This window comes from Equus asinus, chromosome 14, assembly GCF_041296235.1.
Source record: "Equus asinus isolate D_3611 breed Donkey chromosome 14, EquAss-T2T_v2, whole genome shotgun sequence".
In the NCBI taxonomy this organism is placed as follows: domain Eukaryota; kingdom Metazoa; phylum Chordata; class Mammalia; order Perissodactyla; family Equidae; genus Equus; species Equus asinus.
Genome location: NC_091803.1, coordinates 11,866,717 through 11,892,183, shown reverse-complemented (window position 1 = coordinate 11,892,183; position 25,467 = coordinate 11,866,717). Strand labels below are relative to the sequence as shown.

Genomic DNA, 25,467 nt, shown 5'->3' with positions numbered 1-25,467 from the left:
TCTTGCTGGATAAAAAAATTCTTCATTACCATTTTTTCTTTCAGTATTTTGAATATGCCATTTCTCTGCCTTCTAAGGTCTATTTTCTCTGATGAGCAGTTAGATATTATTTATGTTGATGCTCTACTGTACATGTTCAGTTGTTTTTCTCTTTCTTCTTTTAAGATTTTCTCTTTGTTTGTGGCTTCCAACAGTTTGACTATGATGTGTCTAGGTAAAACTATATCTTTGTATTTATCCTACTTGGAGTTCAGTAAGCTTCTTGGATGTGTAAATTAACATTGTTTCATCAACTTTGGGAAGTTTTGGACATTATTTCTTCAAAAAATTACAATAACTATTACATCCACAATTTGAGGAGGTTGTATTAGATGAGATTTGGGACATTTACTGGGAAAGTCTAGGAACCTGGAAATTGGAATGATTACATGTATTTGGATTCAGATATAGCTGAACTCATTGGGCACAATGAGTCTCCCTTGATTTCATAAGCAGTCATTTCTCCCTGTGTGAGGCTGTTCCTTCATTGCTGGTATTCAACTATAGGATGAATCTCAAAATCATTATCCTGAGTGAAAAAAAAGCCACACGAAAATACACTGTATGATTCCTTTTGCATGAAACCCTAAAAAGATAAAACTAATCTAATATTGACAGGCATAGAGAGAAACAGTTCCCAGATGGAGGTGTCTGAACAGTTTGAAGAGTGATCCAATATACTGGGGCTCTCAATAGATTGCCTCAATTACTCACTCAGATAAGGTTTGAATACAAGAATATCTTCAAGAGGGGCATTATGTTCCTCAATATTTTATAAAATGATCACTACCCATATGAGGGTGAATGCCAGGTAAGTACACCTCCCCCAGTTACTGCTAGGATGGACTCAGTGTGAGGTCAAGATTAAGGTGAAGAAATTGTATTCCTTCACTTACATGGATTTACCGAGCATCTAGGAAGCCCAAAGTTATTATCAGAGGAGAAGGATATGGTCAAACATATACTACTACTTGGTCGGAACAGATATTCTAAACTCTGTGCACTTTGCCTGGCAGGTGCACACTTGCCTCTGCACAGCTTTGAGGCTTATTAGACAGTTCAAGTTTGTTGTACCTGCCACACTCTCTGCAATTTTAAGGCCTTTAAGGTATACTAAAAGTCACTGCTTTGAGGAGCTTAGAAAAAAAAGTGAAGAGTAACTGGATTCTGACAGTGTCTCTCTCACTTCTCTCTCTCTCTTCAAATCCTAAGGGGTGATCCTAGTATAAGTTACCCCTGAAGGAGATACACACTATCCTCAGGCCCTGTCCGAACTTCCTTACTGGCTCCAGGCCCATAATGGGAATAAAAAACCAGCTATGTTCAGAGTAAAATTGCAAGAAATCCAGAAATTAAAAAACCAAAAACACAAAAGGAACTCAAGATCTTGCCCAATAACGCAGAAACTAGGTAGCACATAAGGGGGTGGATCCTTACCATATTAGATTAGGAAGGATGAATTATGTTTGGATAGGCTCAAATTAGTCAATATGAGTATACTCCCTGTGGACTCAGGAGCAGCCCGTGTTGCATTTCAAAGCAATGAAATATGTATTTTCTCTAATGGGATACTGACAAATGTTTTTTTAAAACTCTTAGAGTGTTTCTCATGTGCAGCCATCTTTTGTGGTGACATGAAGGGATCAGTGGTGGTGGCTCTTTGATCATGAAGTTCATTGAAATGAAATAGATGGGTATTCTACTAAGATGCTTCTTGAGATATATATCTATATACATGTGAAATTCTGGATCTTGTGGGCAGAAAATGAACACAAATCACCACAACAGGGATTTAGATTCTCTTTCTAAATCCTTGATATATCCTACTTTATAGACAGGAGGCTTTGACTAAAGGGAAGGCTGGGTCCCTTTGACAAAATTCCTCATAACTTGGTCACAAGAATATACAATTAAACATTCCCCAAAAGTCCCCAAGGGAGACCTGTGGCCACATACCCATCAACTTTCCTTCAAACTGGGTTTACAGTGTATGGTGGCATCATTGGAAATTATGGCTGCTACAATTACAGTCTCACTTGGGGTGGTTCTGAAACGTGTGGTGAAAAAAATCTTCCCAGTGGGTAGAGTTTGAGGTATATTTAGTTCACTTTGTGAAGAACTGACATGTACTTGAGTTTCGATTTATACTGATTTATGTCCAGTAGCTCAGTGAGTTGACAGGTAGTAGGGGGCTAAACAAGAATAAGACTGGAAAATTGGTGACAACAAGGTCTAGAAGAGACATATGTGGATGGAATTCTAAGAATAGGTATTGAATGGGGTTTATAAATGCTTAACAGAGGATAGGATATCAGAGGGAAGAGAACAAGTGAGGTGTTGGGTATTTATTCCTTTGGCTCTCCGTGCTGAGCCATGTAATGGGCATTCACAATGTTTCTCTTCCTAAGACCACAGCTCTCATAAGGGTGGCCTTTTGTGCTAAGTTCTGATAATGTTACCTACTCTCACTACAGCCCTGGGGGTGATAATAACTCTCTACCAACACTAGTTACAGGATGCTTCCCTAACCCTACCCACATTTTTAGAGCCCTATTTATTAGACTCTCCTCAAGTGTCCCATGGTTTCTTGACAACTCACACCTGTTTCTTGAGGGGACCCTGACTAATAGGCCCCACAACAACCCTGATCATAAACTCCATGGGGGTAGGGAATTTACTCTCTTTTATTTGATGTTGCTATCCCAGCACCTAGAATGATGTCGATTGTACAGTCAGTTTTCAATAAATGTTTGTTAAATGACATATGTTGTGACCACTTTCTCTCCTTTGTGATATTTATGTTAAAGTCTATTATGATTGATTTAATATAGTTTAACCAGCATTCTTGTGCTTTTATGTGTAATTTGCTAAAGAATGACAAAGAATTATAAACGTCAGCAAAAAGCAAGCAAACTTGTCGTTATGTGCATGGAAATCCAAGATATTTAACACAAGTATTTATGAAACAATAAGAGAATTCAGCAAGAAGCACTGTTAATGTATAAGACCCAACAGATTTCCTATAAACATCCACCCCTGGAGCACCTGTGCAGACCCTCAGTAGAATCTGCACACTGGGCCCCAGGCGCGCCAGGATGGAGCTCAGGGGTTGGTGGGTCCGGCGGCTGTAAAGGAACAGGGTGGAGGTCCCAGGTTGAAAAATTGTAAAATTATAATTTTACAGCTATGTAATTTAACTACTTCAGTCGTCATGTCTTTTTCTTTTTACAAAGTCAATTTTCCTACATAACTCCAAATTTTTTTCACACCATTTAAGTAACGATATTTTAATATTTTCCGTATCCAATCCGTATTCAAATTTCCCCACTTACCTCCAAGTGACTTATGAAAAAAAATGCTATTTTAATCGGGAGCCAATAGCGGACTACCCTTTGCATTTGACAGCAGAGTTCAGGCTTAACCCTTAACCTCTTTGGGCTCAGAGGACCCTGGGCAGAAAAGGTTTAAGAACATCGTGATCCCGCTTTCGCGGAAAGGCCAAGAGTGACTTGAAATGTAGACGCAGAGGCCTATGGGAAATGTAGTTTTAAATAGGTGAGGTTCACCGCCTGGACTCTGGGAAGGGCACGCCACGCTCCTTCTGCGCATGTGCAGCCGTAGCCTCCTCGTTTGTCTTCTCAGGACTCCGGAGAACCGTTGGGGAACTTTGGGGTGTGCTCGGAAAATGCAGGGTGCGCACCGAGGGCGAGGGACTAGCTGGGAAGGGTGTGCCTGTGCTTGGGGATGGGAGCAGGAAGTGTCTGGGACCTCGTCGCCCCCCGCGGCGGTGTATAAACCCGGGCGGGCCGTCAGAGCGGGTAAGGCCGATGGGGGAGACCCCGGCCCTCGGGCTGCCGGGGGGCGCAGGTGTTCGGGGCGGTCCGGGATGCCCGAGGATCGTGTGACCAGCCTGCCTGCAGCCCGCCCGGAGAGAAGCCCGTGTCGGCGGCGGTGGGTGCGGGAGGGAGGAGTGCGTTTATCAGGCGGACGGTGACCGTGGGTCTGCGGTGGAGCCGAGCTCTGGAGCACTACAGGCCCGGTCAGTGCCAGCTCTGTCACCTGTAAGCAGGGGCGACAGAAGGAACCTGGGCGAGAGTCAGGGTTCTCATCTATAAATATTAATAATGATTGTTTCACGGCGACGTTTGGAAACATAGATCACTATTTTAGACAAGTGCCAGGTAGGAAGCCTTAAGTAAGTGACAACTGCTGTTATAGTTAGAGGACGCTTTGTTTTTTTACTGGATAGTTTAATGGACCCTGACAACCACTTCACCAGAAACCGAGGCTCGGGTCGGTGGCCCAATGTGCTCGAGTCAGGAGCTCCCAGCCAGGGAATTTGGATTCGAGGGCAGGTGTGCTTCGCTTCAGTCTCAGGCTTTGTCTGATGTCACACCTGCCCAAGACTGGCATTACAGCCTTCACAGCACTTAGGAACATGGCCTGTCCCTGCGTCCCCAGGGATGTAAAGGAAAGGATGTGGATGGAATCCCACCGTGTGTCACATGTATCCTGGGATTTCTAGTGTCTCTTCAGGTCCCTTGGGTCAGACAGAGGTGCCTGGCCCCCTCTGCATTGTCAGGCTTTCTGTCCTTGAAGTCTAATGTTATAATGAATTCCAAGAGTCAGGCTTTTTGCCCCTAAGATGAATTTATTTCTCAGATCCATGTCCCAGTTGCCTTGAAACAAACCAGCCCTTGTGAGGCAGGAAGCAGGGGGCCTCTGTGAGGGAGTCGTACCTGGAAGAGAGCGCCCCTCTGACCTTAGACCTCTCTCCAGAGCTTCAGAGCAGAGACCAGAGCCCAGAAAGGAGCAGATGCTAGATTTGCAAGATCAGAAGCAGGTCTTGGTCCTCCTGCCCAGAATGAACCAGACTTGATGATGATGCCACCTTCAGGAGCCACCACACTGTGTGACAGTGGGGCATTTGGGCCGTCCCTGGGAAGTACAGGTGAGCTGGGGTGGCCCAGGGGCAGGCTGCTCAGGAAAGGCTGCTTTGTTGGAGAGCCGTGAGGGCAAGGTCTGGGGGTAAGGGACAACCAGGCAGAGGGAGGAAGTTCTGTCTCCAGTCCCCTTAAATGGCCCCCGCTATTTACAGATGCGCTGCTGTCACACATGTCCACCACCACATGTGACATTAGTGACGTTATCCTGATGTCACAGGATCCAAGAATGATGATCTGTGAAGAGTTTTCCAAGGTCACCTACTTCTAACTCTTTTGAAAGATTTAAAGACATTGGGCCTGAAAATTTCAGTGACTTGTCCAGGGAAACGCAGTTTGTGACAGTTCACTCTCTCACAGGTAAGTTACCAAAAGCATCTATCAAAAGGGCCTTTTGAGAAATACTTCCCAGCTGAAATGAACAATTAAAAATTCCTGCCTTAAATCCTCCCATCTCTTTTACTAGGCTTTCCGTGGATTGTGTATACCAGGGGTTAAATAATATTACTGAGAAAAATAGATAAATGATGCATACTGAGTATTTTTCTGCTAAGTTAACTTTAATGAAGGAATAGTGTCTTGTCGTTTGGCGTACTTTAATTCAACGGATCGGTTGTTTTTATTTCTTTCTGTTATTCAGAGGGACGCATGCGTTATTGTTAAATCAATCGAGTAAAGTTTATGTTCACTCAGTAAAAAAATGCAGATTTCAGCTCCGTGGTCATTTCAGAATCACACAAAGACAGGTGTTGCTGCCTGTCCATGATCCTTCTTGTGCCTTTTCAAAGCCCAGAGGGCCCTGTGCCTATGGGGAGGATGATCCCCAACTGGGGTGCTGAGATTTGAGGAGGTGAATCTAAGAGCTGTAAGGCAGCTAAATCTCAGGACCCCTGTCTTCTTTCTGTCCCCTCAGCTGAACCACAGTCCTCTGTACTCGCCCAGGAGCCACAGAAAGTGAACATCCCTCAGGTGAGCTCTTTATTCATTCCCCACTTTATATTGTAATGGATTTATAAGGTTTAGCAGGATCCATGCATTAAAGGAAAAGGAGAAGTAGAAATAGTAGAAATCAAGTCAGTCTTGAGGAAAAATACACCGTGTTTTACTATTAATTGTGATGTTGGCTGTTAGCTTTGAGTGGGTAACCTTGTCAGGGTAAGTAGTTTCCCACTAAGCTACCTGTTTCAATCTCTTTACTTGTGATTGGGCTATTCACATTTTCTGTTTCTTCTTGATTCACTTTTGGGAAGTTGTATGAGTCTTAGAATTTATCTGTTTCTTCTAGATTGTCCAGTTTGTTGCTATATAGTTTTTCATAGTATTCTCTTATAATCCTTTATATTTCTGTGGTATCTGTTGTAATTTCTCCTCTTTCATTTCTAATTTTATTTATTTGAGCCTTCTCTCTTGTTTTCTTAGAGAGTCAGGCTAAGGGTTTGTCAATTTTGCATATCTTCTCAAAGAACCAGCTCTTTGTTTCACTGATCTTTTCTACTGTTCTTTTTTCTTTTTTGGTTTCAATTTCATTTATTTCTGCTCTGATTTTTATTATTTCCCTCCTTCGGCTGACTTTGGGCTTTGTTGGTTCTTCATTTTCTAACTGTATTTTAAGATTGCTTATTTGAGATCTTTCTTGTTTTTTAAGCTGGGCCTATATTGCTATGAATTTCCCTCATAGGACCACTTTTTTCTGCATCCCATATGAGTTGGTGTGGTGTATTTTCATTTTCATTTGTCTCCAGATATTTTTTGATTTCTCTTTTAATTTCTTGAATGATCCATTGGTTGTTCAGTAGCACGTTGTTTAGTGTCCACATATTTGTCACTTTCCCAGCTTTTTTCCTGTAGCTGATTTCTAGTCTCATAGCATTTTGGTCAGAAAAGATGCTTGATGTGATTCCAATCTTCTTAAATTTATTGAGGCCTATCTTGTTTCGAAACATATGGTCTGTCCTTTGAATGCTCCATGTGCACTTGAGAAGAATGTGTATTCTGCTATTTTTGGACAGAATGTTCCATATATATCTATTAAGTCCATCTTGTCTAGTTTTTCATTTAATTCCACTATTTCCTTGTTAACTTTATGTCTGGATGATCTATCCATCGATGTAAGTAGACTATTGGGGCCCCCTGCTATTATTGTGTTGTTGTTAATATCTCTTTTTAGGTCTGTTAATAGTTGCTTTATGTACTTTGGTACTCCTTTGTTGGGTACACGTATATTTATAAGTGTTATGTCTTCTTGTTGGAGTGTCCCTTTTACCATTATATACTGCCCCTCTTTGTCCCTCGTTGCCTTTTTTATCTTGAGGTCTACTGTGTCTGATATAAGTATTGCAATAACTGCTTTCTTTTGTTTGCCATTAGCTCAGAGTATCATCTTCCATCCCTTCACTCTGAGCCTGTGTTTGTCTTTAGAGCTAAGAGTGTTTCCTGGAGTCAGCATATTGATGAGTCTTGTTTTCCAATCCATCCCACCACTCTGTCTTTTGATTGGAGAATTCAATCCATTTACATTTAGAGTGATTATTTATATATAAGGGCTTAATGCTGCCATTTTATCACTTGTTTTCCAGCTCTGTATTTCCCTTGTTTCTCGTCTTGTGTATTTTGGACTGCCAGTTCAGTTTGGTAGTTCTCTATGATGGTTTTCTCAGTTTTCTCTCTTTTGTGTGTGAGGAAGACTGGCCCTGAGCTAACATCTGTAAGCAATCTTCCTCTCTTTTAGCTTGAGGGAGATTGCCACAGATGTTAGCTCAGCAACAATCTTCCTCTGTTTTTTGTATGTGGGATGCCAGCACAGCAGGGCTTGATGAGAGATGCATAGGTCTGTGCCTGGGACCTGAAGCTGCAAACCCTGGGTGGCTGAAGCAGAGCATGCGAACTTAACCATTATGCCACTGGGACAGCCCCTCAGTTTTCTTTTTTTGGTATCATTTGTGTCTCTGTTCTGATTATTTCTTTAGTGGTTACCATCAGGTTTGTATAAAAAATCTCGTAGATGAGATATACCATTTTCTGATAGCCTCTTATTTCCTTGGTCTAAGCCAGTTCCATCCCTTTCCTCTTCCTCTGATTTGTTGGTCATAACACATTCTGTTTTGTGTTGTGATTTTGTGGTTAAAATCACAAGAGTATAGTTATTTTTGATGTTTTCCTTCCCTTTATCTTTCATGTCATAATTAAGTTTTTGCTAACCTCTTCTGGTAGAGAGCTGCAATTTTCTGACTTTGGCTGCCTATTTATCTCCTTGCTCAAGGCTTTGTGAACTCTTTTTTTTCTTTTTCAGGTATGAAGGTCTTCTTGAGCATTTCCTGTTTGGGGTGTCTTGTGGCGATGAACTACCTCAGCTTTTGTTTATGTGGGAAAGTTTTTATTTCTCCACCATATCTGTAGGATATTTTTCCCTGGATAGAGTATTCTCGGCTGAAGGTTTTTGTCTTTCAGAATTTTGAATATCTCATTCTACCTTCTCGTAGCCTGTAAAGATTCTGCTGAGAAATCTCCTGAAAGTTTGATATGGTCTTTGTAAGTTATTTTCTTCTGCCTTGCTGCCTTTAAAAATATTTCTTCTTTGTCACTGACTTTTGCCAGTTTTACTACTCTATGCCTTGGAGTAGGTCTTTTTACATGGATGTAATCAGAAGTTCTGTTAGCGTCTTTTACTTGTTATTCCAGCTCCTTTCCCAGGTTTGAACAGACTTTCTGCTCCTTTCTCCCTCCCTTCTCCCTCTATAATACCCATAGTTTTTATGTTGCATTTCCTAATTGAATCAGATATTTCTCAGAGAATTTCTTCATTTCTTTTTAGTCTTAATTCTCTCTCCTCCTCCATCTGAAGCCTTTCTATATTTCGGTCCTCCAGATTGCTAATTCCGTCTTCCATAACGTCAGCTCTGTAATTCAGTGTGTCCAGATTTTTCTATACCTCATTGTGTTTTTCATCTCCAACATTTCTGATTGGTTTCTCTTTATAGGGTCAATCTCTTTTGTGAAGTATTCCCTCTGTTTATTAATTTTATTCCTGATTTAATTGAACTATCTGAATTTTCTTGTAACTCGTTGAGTTTTTTAATGTTAGCTATTTTGAATTCTCTGTCATTTACATTGTAAATTTGTGTGCCTTCAGGATTGATTTCTAGGTGCTTTTCATTTTCCTTCTGGTCTGGACTATTAATATATTTCTTCATACTATTTGATGGGGTTGGTTTGTGCCTTCACATAGATAGTATCTGGTTGCAGATTTCACCTGCCGCCAATGGAGGAGGTTCAGGAGCCGTGTATTCTGAGCCTGCTGTGATCCCTGGTGTCTGTGCTTGTCCCTTGGAAACTATGCTGACAGGACCCATCTGCGATTGCCTGCTTGTAGCTGCTGCTTTGCTAATGTACGCATGGGCACTCTAGACGGGGTCCCTTGCTCTGGCTGACTGGCTGAGCTTGTGAGCCCAGCAGGGGGAGGGGCACTTCTTTTGCATGTGCCATCCCGTGGGTGTTCTCTGTTTGCCCTCGCTGTCTGTCCTCCTGGCGTGCTGCCTTCATGAAGACAACCCCACAATAGCTTAGCCTCCTCTGTGGAGCTTTCCTATGGGATGTGAGGGAACTTGGAGAGCGAAGGCTTTCCCACAGAGTCTCCCCCCAGGCCCCTCTTTTCTCAGAGCTGTGCATGGTCCTGTGCCCTGGGTCATTGCTGGGGAGGGAGAGGAGATCCCCTTACTTCCTCCTCCTTCCTCCTGGGGGGGTCCAGCACGTCCACCTTCAGACATGTGGCTGCATGGGTCTCTCAGATGTCTTTTGTGTTGTGTGCCTGTCCTCTGTTGGTTTATGAATGTCCTTTTCATTGTTTCTTAGGGAGGAGAGTCTAAGGGAAGAGCTCACTCCGCCGTGAAGCTGATGTCATGCCTGGTCATTCTATTTTTAAGTTTCTGAGGAATCTCTGTACTGTTTTCCACAGTGGCTGCACCAATTTACATTCCCACCAGCAGTGTATGAGGGCTCCCTTTTCTCCACATCCTCTCCAACACTTCTGTTTTCTTTGTAAAGATTGGCACCTGAGCTAACATCTGTTGTCTATCTTATTTTCCTTCTTGTTCTCCCCAAACCCTCCCAGTACATAGTTGTATATTCTAGTTGTATGTCCTTCTGGCTGTGCTGTGTGGGATGCCACCTCAGCATGACTTGATGAGTGGTGCCGTGTCCAGGCCCAGGATCCAAACCGGCAAAACCCTGGGCTGCTGAAGTGAGTAGCGCACACGAACTTAACCACTCGGCCATGGCACTGGCCCCTCTCCAACACTTCTTATTTCTTGTCTTTTTAATAATAGCCATTCTGATGGGCATGAGGTGATATCTCATTGTGGTTTTGATTTGTATTTCTCTAATTATTAGTGATGTTGAACATCTTTTCATGTGCCTGTTGGCCATCTGTATATCTTTGGGAAAATGTCTGTTCGAATCCTCTGACCATTTCTTGACTAAGTTTGTTCTTTTGTTGTTGAGTTCTTCATATATTTTGGATAGCAACCCCTTATTGGATAAATGATTTGCAGATATCTTCTTCCAGTTGCTAGGTTGTCTTTTCATTTTATTGATGTTTCCTTTGCCATACAGACGCTTTTTAGTTTGATGTAGTCCCATTAGCTTATTTTTTCTTTTGTTTCCCTTTCCTGAGGAGACATATTCAAAAAGATACTGCTAAGAATGATAGCAAAGAGCTTACTGCCTACGTTTTCTTCTTTGGAGTTTTATGGTTTCAGGTCTTACATTCAAGTGTTTCATCCATTTTGAGTTAATTTTTGTGCATGGTGTAAGATAATGGTCTGCTTTCATTCTTTTGTGTGCGGCTGTCCGTTTTCCCAACAGTGTTTATTGAAGAGACTTTCCCTTCTCCATTGTATGTTCTTAGCTCCTTTGTTGAAAATTGGCTGTTCCTAAATGTATGGGTTTATTTCTTGGCTATCAATTCTGTTCCATTGATCTGTGTCTGCTTTTCTGCCAGTATCGTGCTGTTTTGATTAATACAGCTTTGTAGTATACTTTGAAATTAGGGAATGTGATGCCTCCAGCTTTGTTCTTTTTTCTCTGGAGTGCTGTGGCTCTTTGGGGACTTTTGTTTCCAATAAATTTTAGAATTCTTCTTTCTATTTCTGTGAAAAATGTCATTGGGGTTTTGATAGGGATTACATTGAATCTGTAGATTGCTTTAGGTAATATGGACTTTTTCACTATGTTAATTCTTCTAATCCATGAGCACAGAATATCCTTCTATTTCTTTATGTCTTCTTTAATTTCTTTCAACAATGTCTTATAGTCTTCAGTGTATAGGTCTTTCACCTCATTGGTTAAATTTATTCCTACCCACTTAATTCTTTTTGTTGTGATTGTAAATAGGATTGTATTCTTGATTTTTTATTTCTGCTCGTTTGTTTTTAGTTTTTTGATGGATTCTTTAGCGTTTTCTATATGTAAAATCTCATCATCCACAAGTAGTGACAGTTTTACTTCTTCCTTTCCAGTTTGAATATGTTTTATTTATTTTTTTTATTTGATTGCTCTGGCTAGGACTAAGAAGTGAGCGTGGGCATCCTTGTCTTGTTCCTGCTCTTAGAGGGATAGCTATCAGTTTACACCATTGAGTATAATGTTAGCTGTTGGTTTGTCATATATGGCCTTTATTATGTTGAGGTACTTTCCTTCTATAATTATTTTATTGAGAGTTATTATCATAAATATGTGGTGAATCTTGTCAAATGCTTTCTCTGCATCTGTTGAGATGATCATGTGATTTTTATTCTTCATTTTGTTAATGTAGTTTATAACATTGATAAAGAATACTGTTGTAATCCTTTGTATTTCTGTTATATTGCTTGTGATTTCTTCTCTTTCTGATTTTATTTGAGGCTTCTCTCTTTTTGTCTTATTCTACCTAAAGGTTTGTCAATTTTGTTTATATTTTCAAAGAAGTAGCTCTTAGTTTCGCTGATCTTTTCTATTTTCTTTTTACTCTCCATGTCATTTATTTCAGCTCTGATTTCTAGTAGTTCCTTTGTTCTCCTGAGTTTGGGCACTTCATTTTTCTTCTTTTCTGATTCTTTTGGATGTATTGTTAGATTGTTTATTTGAGATTTTTCCTGTTTCTCAAGGTAGGCCTGTGTTGCTAGGAACTTCCCTCTTAGTACTGCTTTTGCTGTATCCAATAGATTTTGGTACACTGTATTTTCCTTTTCATTTGTCTCCAGATATTTTTCCATTTCTCCTTTAATTTTGTTGTTGTTCCAATAGTTAATGAATAGCACGTTGTTTAGGCTCCACCTATTTGTGACTTTTCCAGCTTTCTCCTTGTGGTTGATTTCTAGTTTCATACCATTGTGGTTGGAAAAGATGCTTGATATCTTTTCAGTCTTCTTAAGTTTATTGGGAGTTGTTTTGTTTCCCAACAAACAGTGTATCTTTGAGAATGTTTCATGTGTACTGGAGAGAAAATGTATATCCTGCTGCTTTTGGATTGAATATTATATATGTATCTGTTCAATTCATCTGGTCTAGTGTTTCATTTAAGATCAACGTCTCTTTGTTGATTTTTCTCTCTAGAAGACCTATCCGTTGATGTAAGTGGGTTATTAAAGTTCCCTACTCTTATGGTGTTGCTGTCAGTTTCTCCCTTTAGATCTGTTAATAGTTGTTTTATAGACTTTGGTGCTTCTACGTTAGGTGCATATATATTAATAAATGTTATGTCTTCTTGATGGATTATCCCCTTTATCATTATATAATGCCCATCTTTGTCTCTTGTCTTTTTTGGCTTGCAGTCTATTTCGTCTGATAGAATTATGGCTACACTCACTTTCTTTTGGTTGTCATTTGGTTGGAGTATCATCTTCCACCCCTTCACTCTGAGCCTATGTTTTTCTTTAGAGCTGAGATGGGTCTCCTGGAGGCAGCACATTTTTGGGTCTTTTTCTTAACCTGTCCAGCCTCTCTGTCTTTTCATTGGTGCATTCAATCCATTTACATTTAGGATGATTATGGATATATAGGGACTTACTATTGCCATTTTATCTTTTGTTTTATGGTTGCTCTATATTTCCTTTGTTTCTTTTTCCTTGTGTTTCTCACTACAATTTCAGCTTGACGGTTTTTGGTGGTGTGTTTTTCAATTTCCTCTTTTTTTATGTTTCGTGACTCTGCCTTAATTTTTGTTTTGTGGTTACCATGAGGTTTGTATAAAAGGTCTCACAGATGAGATAGTTCTTTTTCTGCTGATAGCATTTTTGCTTCATTTGACTAGGCAAGTTCTGTCCTTTTCTTCTTACCTTGCTATTTTTGTTGTCAAAATTATTTCTTTCTGTATTGTGAATTTGTTACCAAATTGGAATGGTTAATGTTATTTTTAATGCTTTCTTTCCCTTTAACCTTTGCATCATAATTGTTTACTACCATGTTCTGATACAGAGTTGCAGTTTTCTGATTTTATCTATTTATCAACTTGTTTAAAGCTTTGTATCCTTTGCCTTTTCATTTCAGACAGGAGAGCTCTTTTTGACATTTCTTATAAGGCAGGTCTAGTGGTGATGGACTCCCTCAGTTTTTGTTTCTTCCTCACACTTTATTTCTCAGCTGCAGCAGTGGACCCCCAGCTGTCGCAGCACCCAAGGACACAGAGCTGATTATTACAGTGTTGATTAATACAGTCCCTAAGTAGCTCTCAAATACTTGTACTTTTCTGCATCCTTTCTGAAACCACCCTAGTCGAAGTAAGCAACTAAGTAACTGGATGACTTTAATGACCTCATGTCTCTGATCCTCAATTTCTTGGTTTGTGAGATGAGGCAGTTAGAAGGAACACCAAGTTTCTTCCTTCTCTATATTCTGTGATTATCAGAATCTACAACTATGGAGAGACTCAGGGAAAAATCAATTCCAATGTTTTCGGAAACCATCTCACTTTCTCCGTTTAAATTAACTCTTGGGGTGACTGAGATTGTGCCTCATATCCTCTCATAGCACTGCTCTTAAGGACAGTCTCAGAATCTTCAAGACAACTTAAAAGAAGGCCCTTTCTCTTAAATAGGAATCTGCCTTATGCCATGTTTTGAGCTGTAGAAAATATTTTAGAATGAGATTCTAGTGTTGGTAACAAATTTATCTACATTGTTAATTCATCTGAAAGCTCCTATTCTTGAAAATGTCCCATGTGGGGGTAAAGAAGTTCCATGTAAAGATTTAGTCCATTTTTGTTGACAATCTCTTGAGTGTATGTTAAAAACCTGGATAACAGGATACTGTTCATGAAGATTGGGGGGAGGGACAGTGATGAATGAGTTTGGTTGACTTTCAGCAGTAGTAAGGTCAAAATGAAAGCATTATAAAAGAAGAGTAGAGATTTAGGTCAGGGCTTTCTATGAAAAACAAGTAAAAACCATAAGCAGATGGAAAAAGTTTAAGTGACACAGTATGGCAGATTCCTCTGATGAGTTTAGTAGGCAGCCATTTTAGTGGCAGAGAGAGTAGACTGATTCAAGGGACAAGAACCAAAAAGCAAGGGGTCCCATCCTGCCCTGAGGATTCTTTTGTTCTGAAGTGTGTTAGCCCAGCTGAGTGAAGACCTGGGGAGGATGTTGTAGATCCTCTAAAAGGGGCATCCATCAGCTGCAGGAAGATGTGCCATCTCTCCCCAAAGCTCATTAGCAGATTGGAAGTGGGATGCTACATTACTCTGATTAGCGTTAATTTTATAATTCTAGGCATAGAACTTTCCTCCACATGAGTCAGCCTTCACACAAAAACACAGACTCACATGGTGTGGATAAAACACAAGTAACCTTACTGCTGCTTCCCATCTTCCAAGGACCCAGTGGGAAGGAAAACGTGGTTCCCTAGCAAAGAGGGGAGTTAAGGGCTGGAGTTTCCCAGCTCTCCAAGCTGGGTGCAGGTCCCACAAATCGGGAAGAAGTGCAATGCCATCTTTCTGGCAGACCAAGACTTTGGGAAAACTGGGTCCTTCTGATCTGCTTAGGGAAGACGCAGTACTTCCAACAGCCACTGCAGCAGGGCAACAGCAGCATTACAAGTGAGATGAGGAACGTTACCTCAGAGCCTCCCAGGGAGAGAGCATTTAGGCCCCTACCGTTTATTGGGATAACTGGTTCCTGGCCCTTTGGAAAATACCCAGTCATCCCAGGGCTAGACTTCTCAGGAAAAGTAACTTGCCAATCCCTTTAAAATTTGCAGCTAAAACCTATCTACACTTTTTTTTGTTACATATATTGTTGGGGCTTCATTTCAAACTGCTATATTACAAAACTGTGTTTCAGATAACTTTAAATCCATGGCAGTGACTTTCAAATTCTTTTGATGGCAACTCACAAAATAAATCTATAAATTATGTTTTATCATAAATCAGTATATACGCACACACACCAAAAGAATATAAAAATTTTATGAAACTCTTCTTACCTTTTTACGTGTAATACACTCTAATATTATCTATTCCATTTTGTTTCATTGTTTTTTAAGTGCTTGTCACACCCTCTAGAATTATTTCATAGTCCACTAGTGGGTCAGGAGCGACAGTTTGAAAAGCACTATTTTAAAATTATTGCTTCCAGGTACCCTAGCCGGTAGTCTGGTATCCAGATTTTTAAAAGGCTTATTAAAATGCATCATCAAAAAGCAATATTTGCTAAAGGACCCTCAGTCTCTATAAAGAGCACTCTCTTGGGGATTCCAACCACAAGTTACCAGATAAATAACCAGCTTTCCTTTGCAGAACTGAGATGTGAGCTCAACACCAAGTAAAAATGACATAAAATCAGAACAAAGTTGGAAAAGGAGGACCACCTCCAAATGCAATATGTGGTCCTTCTGGGAAACATGATGCAGCCTAGAGTGAGGTGAGGGGGACAAAACAGAAAAAAAACATTAATGGAGAAAAAATCAAGCTTGTAACTTCTGTCTCCAGGCTTCACAAGGTGGACTTGTACTTCCAACCCTAAGAGACAGAGTGATGTTCAGCATGACTCCATAATCCTGTGGCCTTGAGCACCTCAGCAGACATCAGTTAAGTCATTTAAGGATAACTGCAAATTAAATTAGTTCATCCTAACTCTATATGACTTCACTCATAGGTGGAAGTTAGTATATTGATAAGGAGATCTGATCGGTGGTTACCAGGGAAAACGGGGGGTGGGGGGAGGGCACAGAGGGGGAAGTGGTGTACCCACAACGTGACTAACAAAAATGTACAACTGAAATCTCACAAGGTTGTAATCTATCATAAGAGTAATAAAAAAAATTAGTTCATCCTAATTACGCAAAAATGATAAATTCAAATAAGCAAGGTAATTCAATTCTGAATTAAAAATTTTTTCAATCACTTGACATCTCAAATCAAAGCAAATGGGTAATGTTACCAATTATATCAATTCGACTCTATATTTCAATACATAAACATATGATGAACAATTAAAATTCTTATGTGATATGCATTTAACTTGTTAACATTTATGCTACAGTAGGGAACCACACTCGAGAAACGGGGTCATGTCCTTGAAAACCAAAGAAGGTTATCACAAAAGAGTCTTTGTAAGAATCCAGCAACAGGATGAGTCCCCAAAATCTATTAAGTAAACTATCCCACAGGAAAAGTGAGGCAGATCACACTAGTAAAGGCAACACTATGGAAGCTTATGAAATAGTTATCAAGGGAAACCTTTGATACATAATAAAAATATTTAGTTTTAGGAAGCAGTATGATAGGCTCTGATATGGTTGCACTTATGAGTACAGGACTTTCATAGGAAGGAAAGAAATGGAAATTCACTGAATGTCTGTGTTTTGTCATGCATCACTAAATACCTTCGATTACATTATAGCATTGGAAACTAGGAAGCAGAAATGTTAAATAACTTGTTGTAGGCCACACAGTAATAAATGACAGAACTAGGACTTAAACTCCATCTTCTAATTACGCATCCATTATTCTTGTCACATCAATACCACTTTATCCTGAACTAGTACTCAAAATATGATAGTGCTTAAAATATTTGCTTAAGCATTTCTTAGGATTTCTGATCAAGGTCAATTGAAATTCCAATTGCAAGGCTAATGAATAAGAAAGTGACCTTTAAAAGGAAAAAAATACGTAAAAAATATACATGCATTCTGGGTGGCATTATGAATCTTCAAACTTTCGATATTCTTTGTGTCTCGTGTAAGGATGAAAAAAGTTATCTATTGCTGTATAACAAACCACAACAAAGTCGAGTAGCTTGAAACAGTAACTTATTCTTGTCTCTTATTGTTCTGTGGATTGGCTGGGATTCGCTGGGCAGTTCTTGCTTGGGGTCTCCTAGGAAGTACAGTCAGATGTCAGCTTGGGCTGAAATCCTCTTTGCCTCTATTGTGCTGGATGTCAAGATGGTTCATTTCTGTGTTTGCTGAGGATGCTGGCTGTTATCTTATTCGGGGCTGCCAACTGGAGGGCCTGCATGTGGCCTCTTCATGTGACTTGGGCATCTCTCAAAGTGGTGGCTGGGTTCCAAAAGAAAGCATCTCAAGAGGATATATTCCAAAAGACCAGGCTTCTTACAGCCTAGCCTCAGAAGTCCCAGAAAGTCACCTCCACAGCATCCTATTGGTTGAGCCAGTCACTGAGGCCTAGGGGGAGGGATGTAGACTCCATCTTTTGATATGAGAAGCAGCAGGCAATAAGGGAGGGAGGGAGACTGCCCATCTCACCTTAGTCTTTAGCCTCCCATCTGGCATCTCTACTTTACCCAACTGAGTTAGAAGGGGAAATAGATGATACAACTACAATAACACAAATTATTGTGTGGTGTTTTCTCTATCTCTTTGGCACTCTCTCTTTCTCTGGAAACACAGCACTTCTTGAATGAATGGATAAATGAGTCTCTCCCTTTTCCTCTCTACTCCTTTTTTGCCTCCTCACCTTTCTTTTCTTCTTTTTAACTGCAGATGAAAGGTTAAAAAAAATGTGTTAAGCAGCAACATGCTCTAATTAGTAAATCTTATAGTTAGTTTCTACTCAGATCTCCCATTTCATGTCTACCTGCCTGATTCAGTCATCGTCCTGTCAGGGAAGGTGATAAGAATGCAAGCAAAGGAGAGAAGAGAGGGAAAAATGGGAAAGCAAAAGTAGATTATCGAGGGAAGAAGGAAAATATAAATGGGAAGGGAAATAAATCAGGAGCTCTGAACACCGTTAAGCCCAAATGGCTGAAAAGACAAAGGGAAAGAAGCAAATTTTTCCCTTATGATGCTGCATCCATCCTTCCTTCCTTTCCAATCCATGGCCGCCATCGCCAGCCTAGTCTAACCTTATTTCTTAATGCCTGAATTTTTGCTATATCATCTTACCTAATCTCCCTGCCTAGTTTTTACCCCTTAGAAATCATCAAAAATGGGGCCAGCCCGGTGGTGTAGTGGTTAAGTTTGTGTGCTCCTCTTTGGCGGCCTGGGGTTTATAGGTTCCCATTCTGGCACAGACCTATACACTGCTTATCAGGCCATGCTGTGGCAGGCGAGCCCCGGATGAAATGGAGGAAGATGGGCACGGATGTTAGCTTAGGGCCAATCTTCCTCCAAGAAAAGAGAAAGAAATAAAATAAAATAGATCATCAAAAACACTCCTTTCCTCATGGTGCTCTCAATTACAAAAAAAGAAAAGAGAACACTAAATGACTTCTGAAGGATTAAGTCCAATATAAACATTTTAAGAATTTTCATAATCTGACCTAACTTTCCTTGCCACTCTTGTTTCTCAAGCCTCCCATATGTGAAACTCTTTACTCAGCCAGAGCACTCTACTCAATGTATCCAAATACACAGAAAAATGAGACTAGATCTCACTATTACATCATGAAAAATACAAAACCTGAATCAAGGAAAATAACAGACAACAAAAATATTACATTACAGAAAGCAGTGTGGTGACATTATAAGCTTCTAATTATAGCGCTTATGGTCCAGCTCACTTCTCACGAATACAGCCTTCTCCTTTTGTCTTCTGTCCTTTGCTCTAAGGATCCTATCACCAGGAGCATTCCCCGCCGCTCTCTGCCTTCCTAAATCCTGTCTCATCAGGACCCACAACATTAACTGACTAATTTGGAAGACGTGTGATTAACAGAATCATTCTGGACCTGAAGTCCCTTGTTAACACTACAGCATCAGATTTGATTCTCGATGGACACCAAGTCACTCAAATTCCATCTCAGTTTTTACTCTGTAGATTTGTTCAGTATACGGTTGATTAAAAGACCATTCACCCCAGTTTGGTAGATAATTCAACCAGCCTCCAATCCAAAGTTTGTACAACTTTGATTTGTAGTAATTAAAAACAGTAATTACAGAAACAGTTAAAACATTCATTGCTAATATTGTAACTCTTTGGGAACCTGATATAAATGCAGTTTTAAAAAAACAGGATATTTGAAGATAGTAACGTACACCGTGATTAACAAGATTTTGTGGTGAGAGTAGTTTATTGTCAGGTATAATTAAAGCTGTAGATGCTATTCTGAAAGTACAGACTTTAGGGGGCAAGGGAAGAGAGTTTTTGAAGCAAAGTACAAATTAGGAATAATTACAGTGATGGTTATGGAATGTCAACATCCATTTCATCATGATGAGCTCAGTCTCCTTCAAAATTCACTTGAGTCCGGGAAAGCATTAGTGTAAGACAAAAGGCAGCTTTGGGAAAAATACCTTTGAAGTATTAAGGAGTAGAGTGATTGGCAGTCAGCAAACATAAAAATGGACGAAAGAGTAAATGTCTTGATCACCTACGGAAAGTGTACATTTCAAGTATCTTATTAAAAAACCAGTTTTCTTTTTTTATGTCCAATGTTGAATGCACCTGCAATTGTTGTTTTTTAATCTATTTTGATCCCCAAACTGGATATAACTAAATGTTTTATGGGAGTCTATAAAGGTGATGAAATTATAAAGAAAAGTAAGTGAAAGATTATCAGACAGGAGAGTGGAGGCTTCTGGGGTGATATCAGCATTGTATGATTTGACATGAGTGGTGGGTCTGTGGGTGCTCACTTCATTCTCCTTGTTTATGGTTTATGCGTGTTGCTGTTTACAACGCAGTTATGTAGAGAATCCGCTGACACTAATACCTTCGACAGTTCATTAGCCCAAGGGTGTCTGTTATGCTTTAACCAGGGCTTTGCTCACGTTCCCTTTTGCCCACATGAAGCCAGTTGTGCATTAAGAGATGACACAAACATCTCTTGAAACAAGAGATTTCTTCTTGTTTTCTAGAAGAAATAGCGAAGCTGGTCTAGCGCTTGGTGATATTTCCAAACAGTCCTTTTGTGAATGGCCGTGAGAAGATGTCCTCCTTCAGCCAAGGATGAAGCCTTGTACTTTGTATTATTTAAAGTACCTGATGCCATGCTACACAACTAGTGTGTGTGCATCCATCCATCTGACAGATATTTATTGACTCACCTACCAGCTGACTCCCTGGGAAGCCAGAGCAGTTTGCCAACTAATATGGTTAATTGGGATTTGATAAGTGCTATAAAGACACCAGAGATTCAGCAGTTTCTCCCAGCTATCGAACTTATTTTGGCTAATGGATATCACTCCCACTGCCATTTCAATCTTACAAAGAAGAGGATTGAGCAGTCAGAAGGTGGAAACTTAATAAAAATTGAAAGTCAGAGAAGGGAGGGAATGAAAGCAGCAGAGGAAGGAGGAGGCAGAGACTGGACGGCCAGCAAGGCCTCAGTGCCCTGCACAGTTTAAGCTGAGCCAGGTATTCTTCCTGTTTCCTTGCTTGATCTTTGCTTGATCCTCCCTCTTGCCGACGCCCTCACCTGGAGGAGTCAAGCCCAGCACAGATGCCACTGAGACAGGTCAAAGCCAGGGAAAGGTCCTGGGATCAAAACTTGGCTAAGTATGATCCAAACTTCCAAGCAGTCAGAAGTAGAAAGAGCCAGAAGATAAACCTAACCCATTTTTGAAGGGGTGCCAAAGGTGAAAAGCAGGAAAACCAAAATTACTCATCAAGTCTAAAGGGGGAGCACAGAGCCAGAAGCTGAGAGGAGAAGAGGAGTCAAGCAAGTCAGTGCCAGGTAAAAACAGAAATAGAGAGTTGGAAAAAAAAAAAAAACAAAGCAAAGCGAAATGAAGGGTCCAAGACAATAATTGGGAGCATTCCTTGGGGTTTGATAATGGATTTTATGGGTTAGCTTAAGTTAAAAGCAAAAGATGTGAGCGGGTACCTTCCTTCCTTCTGACATTATCTCCCACCTTGTCAACAGTCCATTGTTACCAAGGCATTAACAACACTTACCAAACAAAGTCTAGAAGCCCTTTGGGCAGTCTTGCTAAGAATCAGCTTAGTCTAGAGTGATTTGGCCTTGAGGATGACCACATCTCCTCAGGACAGTTCTCCCTGGATTCCTCCATTGGCTATTTTGGGAAATGACGCACTTGGACAAATGGTCTACCTAAATGAATGGTTCAGATCTGAGCAGCATGAGACACTGGCAGATAGGAATGCCTCCCTTAGCAGCAGGAAATTCAGCACTTACCATGTCCCATGCGGCATGCTCTCCCAGAATACTTTTAATATGATATCCCAGTGTATTTAACATTTTAAAATTACTCCATTTGGTTAAAATCAATCAGATTTTTTTGAGGATCTTGGTCTTTCTCTAGCCCAGTTTAAACCATAATTTCCTGAAGACTAGGATTATCTCGCCATGTTCTTTTTCACGTCCCCATCGTTTCTAGTCAAGCCTCAAAACGTGAAGTCTGCACTGTGGGTTCATAGCACCTCAGAGATCATCTCGATTCTCCCCATCCCACAGTGGGAAAGTGACCTCAGTCAACGTGGAGTAGAGTGTTTAGTATCAGCCTTAAAATAAGTGTTTTCTTTTTTATTGTCTTTTCTTCCTGTCTGCTTTTCAGAGTAGAAGCAACAGTAATTTAAACTTTTCTACTATGTGACCTACACTCCACAGGTACCTTATAATAGCTGAGCCAGGGCTTAACAAAGGAATTGGGTGTGTGTGGTATTTGTGTGAGCATGTGCTTGTGTGTGTGTGTCACAATCTGATTGCCGATGTGGGATGGGAGATGGGAAAGAATGTTTAGGCACTTGTGTATTTATATCAAAGAGATGGTAGGACCCACAAAAAAGAATTCATTTTTTGTGATGTTAATGTTATATTTTGGGGGGAGGTTTTGGGGGAGGAAGATTTGCTTCTAAGGGGTGGACTCATATCTCTGTGTGGGGAGGCTCAGTTATAACGACAACTGAAGTCTCTCCTGGCGTTGGGATATTTCATTCTCGTAGGGAGAAATGCAATGCTCATCCCTCCTCCCTCACACCCCCCACCACTTCCTTGGTGCCCTTCCAAGGTAGGGCCCTTGGTGCTGGCTGCTCATTCCTCCCCCAGGGGTGGCTTTCCAAGGCCAAGAGGGCCAGAGAGGGCTGCTGCCAGAGATGCTTCTGTTCTGGCTCCTTCTCACTCCCCTTCCTGTCTGCTGGGGCTTTTGGTGGCAGCACCTAGTCCTGACGGGGTGAGAGTACCACCCTGGAGCGGATGGTGTGTGCACCAGCAAGCATCCAGTCAATTCATGAGTTATCCTCTGCGTGAGCTGGGCTGTGATGTGCCGTTATCTTCCTGCTCCCATTTTACACTTCATACACCAGCTTTCTCTCCAGACAGTTGTTTGATCACTAACTACTTCGAATATCATGACCATAGGCTCATTTATTTTTTTCTGTTTTAAAGGATGGTGCTGGTGTGCACAGGGAGCAGCCACGTCAATTTACACATTTGCCAAGGTATCCGATTGTGAGCTGCCTATCAAGGTGCTGACTTTAATAAAAGCTTATTACCATGAGCATTATTTAGCATTTATGTGGCTCCTCACAATTGTTTACCCATTATTTCTCAGCGCTCCCCTGTCCAGGTGATCAGTGTTAGCAACCCGCCTTGTAGAGGCAATAAATCCGGGGTCCTGGAGAGGTTTTAGTAATATCCCCAAAAGGACACAAAGTGAATAACCACAGAACAGTGACTTTCCTGGAACCCCTTGAAACTGGCCTGGACCCCTCTCCCTCTAGCATACTTGGCGAGTTCACTCATTCCATCATCTGGTTTGCAGACCTGCACAGGGTGGGCTCTTCTCACAGATTGCAGCTCCGATACCCTGAGGCCTTCCCTGGCAACCTTATCTACAACAGCATCCCTTCCCCAAGGCTCTATCACATTCCTGTGTTTATGGACTCCACAGAGCTTAGTGCCACCTGAAGTTCTCGTTTATGTGAAGTTGTGTGTCTTTGTGTTTGTTGTCTGTCTGCACCATTCAGGAAGGTCATCACTATGAAAATAGCAGTCTTGCCTGGGTTGTTCATGCTGTGTCCATCCTCTTTGTTGAAAGCACCTGTCATTACAGTAGGCACTCAGTAATGCTTGTTGAGAGAATGACAAAGACAGACCCTGTAAATACTGTTACTCACACGTCATTTTCTTTGCCTTTTCATCTCTTTCTGGATTTTCTGGCCATAGTCACACATACAGTCAGTTATTCTCAATTACGCTGGAGCTAATGATCCAGGCTGTGGATGGCCCAGGTCCTTGGCTTCCTTCCCTCTCTGGCTTCCTCTCCTCTGGAGATTCCTCCAGATCTTTCGGTCTTTTCTGGCCTTAGTTGAGAGGGGTCGAGAGGAGAGTAGGGCAATGAAAGTCCTATTAGACAATCTTGCAAGTTCTAATAGCTTTTGACAGGTACAAAGTTGAAATTATTGATCTGAAGATTTATTTTTTACCTTATTTGTGGATTTAAAAAAATGCATCTGTTTTATATATGCAGTACAGTGAAAAGTGCTTTGAAGAAGTTAAAAGCACTGGATAAATGTAAGAGAGAATTATGTATGCATGTAGTCCCATTAACATTGGTAATTGAGACTTGGTTGTAGATTTAAAATATAATTAGTTTTGATAGAACAGTAGCTCACACTTTTCTAATGGGTAGAGCCAGACGAGGCTTAGAAAACCTACCTTTGGTACATTTTATTTTTGAGCCATCAAATCAAGACAAAGCTTACAATCCCTTCAGAGGCTAAAAGGGTGGCAGTAGTGGTGATTTCTCATCAACAAGTAAGAATAGGCAAATGGTCTTAAATGATTGAGTTTTCTTGCTTCAAATTTCAGGACAATGAGAATACAGTTTCCTCCGAAAAAATCTTAGGCTGATCTTGGAAGAAAGACCCCCTGGATCATCTAAAAATAAAGTTTTCTATTTAAAGGTTGGTTTTAATGTTCATTATAGCCCTATGTGCTACCAGAAAATGGTTTGCCTTTTTGTTTTAAACATAAGGAATCAATATAACGCCTTATACCTGATAACCTGTGCTGTTGTATTTGGTCCTCCCTACAACTCTGTCCATAGATATTATTGTTGCCACTTTATAGATGAAAAAATGGAAGCAAAACCATTAAGTGCCTTCCCCAAGGTCATAAAAGAAGTCACCAAGAAGGTGGTGTGGCTCAAGTCTCCTGACTCCAGTTTACTATTCCCCACAATAATGTTGGAAAACCACATTGGAAGGGGAAGACTCATTCCAAGTACTGCTGTCACACCAGCAAGCTTCAAAGGTCAGGCAGATATTTTACTTTACGGTTAAATTGGCCACGTTTGCTCAGTGTGTACTATATCACAGGCCCTGTGCTTTGCCCTGGGAGGATTGAGAGAAAGTAAAAGACGGATTAGACTTTCCTGGCTCTTACAAGCTGGTGGGAATGGGAGACACATACATACAAACGTGGAAGGGCAAGGGGGACAGTGCACTAAGAGAGATACACAGCTCTGTGGGAGCAGGGGAGGAGCAGTCTCTGAACACGTTCCAGGAAAGGGGTCATCTTCCATGCCAAGATGAACTTTGCATGAATAAAGATTTAAGTGAGGACAGATTGAGAAGAGTGAAGAGGGGAATGGGGTATCGACCAAATTTCATCCACCTGCAATTTTACCTACTCAAATTTTATCTACCACGGCAAGAAGTTAGTGTCTAATATTTTAAAATTACTTTTAAATACAAGTATTTGCGTATTAGTTATATAAATAGAGGTAAACACCAGAACAACTATGATAGAAACGGCTCAAGTGGTTTCCATGGGGAATGGAACTGGGGGGATAGGAAGGATTGGGGTTGTGAGGTGGGGGAGGGCCTGCCATGGTTCTTTATAAAGCCTTCAGTACTATTTGGTTTTAAAGGCACAGATATGGATTCCTTAGGTAAATATTAATTTTTAAGTGAGCCTTAAAGAATGAGTAAGGTTTCTCCAAGGAGAGGGAGGAGGGTGGGTATTTATAGCAGAAGACCCAACATTAACAGAGAGAGGCGGCAGGAGAGCAGAGGGAAGAGCAGGTAACCCATTAGGATGACTGTGGAACACACCTCCCTGCGTGGGGACACATGAGCTGGTGCTTGATT

General features: G+C 40.8%; 1 long non-coding RNA gene across 6 annotated transcripts in view; it reads left to right on the top strand.

Annotated features, from left to right (window-relative positions):
• The first annotated feature begins 3,583 nt into the window (after positions 1-3,583).
• LOC123276936 (uncharacterized) overlaps positions 3,584-25,467 on the top strand; it is a 163,201-nt gene continuing 141,317 nt past the window's right edge. For 5 of the 6 annotated variants that reach the window (XR_011494125.1, XR_011494122.1, XR_011494124.1 and 2 more), the window contains exons 1-5: positions 3,592-3,731; positions 5,138-5,342; positions 5,896-5,951; positions 15,940-16,037; positions 24,185-24,279. This is a non-coding gene — a long non-coding RNA (uncharacterized lncRNA). Of the gene's footprint in view, positions 3,732-4,818; positions 4,991-5,137; positions 5,343-5,895; positions 5,952-15,939; positions 16,038-24,184; positions 24,280-25,467 lie in introns of all 6 variants that reach the window. The other variant, XR_011494126.1, reaches the window with a different exon arrangement.